This window comes from Triturus cristatus, chromosome 8, assembly GCF_964204655.1.
Source record: "Triturus cristatus chromosome 8, aTriCri1.1, whole genome shotgun sequence".
Classification (NCBI taxonomy): Eukaryota; Metazoa; Chordata; class Amphibia; order Caudata; family Salamandridae; genus Triturus; species Triturus cristatus.
Genome location: NC_140591.1, coordinates 760297358 through 760301111, shown reverse-complemented (window position 1 = coordinate 760301111; position 3754 = coordinate 760297358).

Genomic DNA, 3754 nt, shown 5'->3' with positions numbered 1-3754 from the left:
CCGGTCTCGCCCGCTGCCCGCTTCGCCCTCCCTCTACCAGACACCAGCTCCATAGTGCCGTCCCGGATTGCTACCGATGTGGGGGCGCAGCCTCCGCTGACATGCGGCTCCGTTCTGGCTGCCCTGCGGGACTTTCGTCTACAAATGTGTCTTGGCTTGCAAGCGCTGAGTGAGCGGTTTGACTCCATACTGTCGGCTGCGGGTCGTGAGCGCCCCGTTTGTCATCAACAAGGCGTGGGTCTGCCAGTGCTTTTGTCGTCTTGCGGGGACGCAATGGCTGTTTATGATCGTGCTACACTGTTGCCTGCATCTGGCTTTACCGGCACCCAGGATCAATCGCTCTCCAGCTCAATTGCGGATACTTTGTCTCCCCGTTCATTGCTGCCTGCTTCGTTGTTGCCTGCCTCACCGTGCCCGCAAGAGTATCCAGCAGAGCGACACCTGACGTCCTCGAGGAACCGTTCACGGTGGCCTACTGCTTCTTTTCTGTGGAACTCCTGTACTTTACATGCCAGGTCTGGACTTTATGTGGTGCACAAGGGGACCTCAATAGATGGTCGGCGGCCATTTTGTGACTCTACTTCACCATCCTCTCCCAAGCGGCCATATTGTCTTTGTCTGCACGGGGTGCGGGGCCTTCATGTAGGGGCTGGTGTAATCTTAAGCCCGCGATCGGGCCAGGGCTAAACTGATTTATATCGCCATGGTTTCACGGATGGGCTGGACTGGGACTGGAACTGTTTGCATATGTTGTGCGCACTCGTCGCGGTTTGTCCGCCTTCATTTAAATTGTTGTGACACGTTATCTTCACACGACCGCTTTTGGCGTAGTGGGTTCTCGGTGTGTGGCGGCCATAGTTGGCCGATGGTTTCGGGCGCTCTGGGGTAACGTAGGCTCCTCCCCACTTATCTCTCTGTTCTCTTATTTTTCTTTACTCTATTCCTACTTTCTCTCTTGTCTATATTTCGGGTTCATTGGGCGACAGGCACTATGCCGGGGGGGGGGGGGCAGGCCGTAGCCTCCGCATTGGTGTAGGGTGGGGGGGTAATTCACTGTTTCTACTTAGTTCTATGGGCCTTTTTCTTTTATGTCTCTGCGCTATACTTGTTTCGATTCGGGGTCCGGGTGTGGGGTGGATTGAGTGGGGGCGGCTCTGGAGGGGTGCATATTTACTCATGTGACTATCCTGTTATATAACTGCATCGCCTCACTGCCTGAGATTTTCCTTCCATGACCGTTTTAATGATGCTGCTGCTCTCCCGTGTGGTGAAGCTATCTTGCGGACTCGAATCTCCTTGGTTCTTATTCTTTACTGATTTTTTCCCTGATAAAATTATTTTGAAAACCTTAAAATTAACCTTCACTTCTCCTTCCCCTGGTGTCAAGGATCTCTCCAGTTTATACCTCATGACTCGTTGCTAATCTTGACCGTGGATGCGCAGGGGATGTAATGTTTGTACCAGTGCTTAACCGTACCGTGGCCGGCCTGACGGTTGTAGGCCCGTATTTGTTCTTTTCATATGCACAAATAAAGGTTTTTAAAAAAAATAAAAAAAATAAAAAAATGTTAATTTTGCATATATCTCTCTACCTATCGAGCTCTCTTTCCTTTATTAAGCTTCTTAAAATTGTTTAACATTCTAAACAGTCGTAGACCCCCTGAGTAGGCGTAGCGGACCCCAAAGGGTATGCGAAGAGCAAGTACCACAGTAGTAATAAAGTGAAAGGGGAAGAAAAAATTAAAAGAGGGAAACATTGAAAAAACTACAAGGAAAATAAAATAAAAGTGCAGAAAAGGGAGTAGAATGAACATAAAAAGATGACAGTAGGACGGTAAACGGGTTGTGTATGTTCTAGTCCCATGTGTAATTGTAGTCCTTCCAATATAATTCAATGTATTAGTATACTGACTCCAGCGATTCCCGTGTTTCCTGCAAGTCACAGAAATCCTGGAGGGTTAATGCACTCAATGCTGAGATTTTCCTGTTATATTGGTCAGTCGTGCCAGCCACAGATAGATCAGTGGGTTGAGGTACTTACTTTAGGAGATTCATTGTAACCTTATATTACAGGTTAAAGTCTCAGTGAGACAGCGTCATAACATAACAGCAGTGCTGTGACAATGTGTGGCATTTTTCGAACAGCGATGAAACATTGCAAACTCCCAAATTTTAGAAATGCATTTAAATCTCAACAATCCTTTTTTTTTGTAAATCATATAAAACATGTTTAACCATGAGCTAGGTGCATCGATGGACTAAATACTTTTAAATGCAGTAACATGTAGGTCAAAGTCCATCATAATATTTACAAACTATGGTTTAAAAAATGCAAACAAAGCACATGTAAACATAACTTAGGTATGTCGCTGGAACACATATTTTCGTGTGCAGTTATGTGTGGATCAAAGAAGAGCAATAGCGTATGCACGCAATATTTTGCTTTTTTTTGCTGTCCACCCGATGGAAAATAACCTTCTCTCTGTAGAAAATAGAAACCTTCCGCTTTTCGCCCTCTTCAAATATAAGGGTCTTCTATTTCCCATCTAGGAGAGGAATTTACTCCTTCCTTTAATAGTTTTTTTTTTCATTTTGTAATTCTGCAGGGTCAAGCTACACCCTTCATAAATAAGTAAGCGGGTCGTTTACGTAAAGGAGGACAAGCATTGGCATAGCCAATAGGTCTCGCCTTTGGGACCTTATAAGTGTTTAGCCATGCAACAGTTGCATAACTAAATACTTATAAGGTCCCAAAAGCGAGGCCTATTGGCTATGCAAAGCGGCCGTGCGTCCGTGAAAGTGATCGCGATCAAACATCAAAGCAGCCGCGAAACCGAAAGTAATCATGACGCGCGCGCCCGCGCCCGTGCACTGTGGCTCTAGGCTGGCCTGGTAGCACTTTTTGGAGCCCTCTCAATAAGTCTCGCCAGACCAGCGCATGCGCTGGGTCAGTCGAGACCTAAAAAACCATCCACTGGAATGGGACGGACAGGAGGCCTCGACATGGGATGTGACATTTCCTGCAGAATAGTCAGCTATCACGATTTGCTATGCAAATGGCCCTCTGTGTGTTGTAAAGATGCATTGCTGAACCAATGAGCTCTCCACACAGGGATTAAAGAAACATAAGACCTTTATTTTGAATACCCACAAAATATGTGGGTGTTTGCTGCATACTGTGAGGCCAAACCTCCCTTCTGTGCACTCCCCTCTTTGCCGTCCCTAACTGGCAATTTGCAACAGGGAAAAATCTCCCATAATGGCAGAGTTTCCATGCAAGAAGGCGAACTTGTGTTTCATAATATCCACTACATTTGACTCTTTGAGTCAGGATGTGATATTCTGCTCTTCAAATTATGTTTCTAAGTATGAGTTGAGTTCGCAAAAACCTTTGTGAATTATTGAGACATCCAGAGTCCTCAAAGACAACAACAGCGAATGTCAAGCTCCTTACGCTCCCACTCATCTTAGGTTTTAAAGCGAATCCACACACAACTTGATATTGTTTTCTAAGTTTCCAGACCGGACCCCATAAACTGCTAAACCTTTATTGCTCCAGCCTGTAAGGGAGTTTCAATGACATCAAATTGGGGTTGTTAAGTCTGGCTAAAATGAACAGTCGCCTAAAAGAAAGCAAATATGAAAGGTAGCCATAAAAAGAACTCAGGGTCCCATGTATTGAAGTCTTTGAATGTAGCATCCTTCAAATCTGCAAGGATTCTCAATGATGAAGTTTTGCACTGTGTTGCTCTGG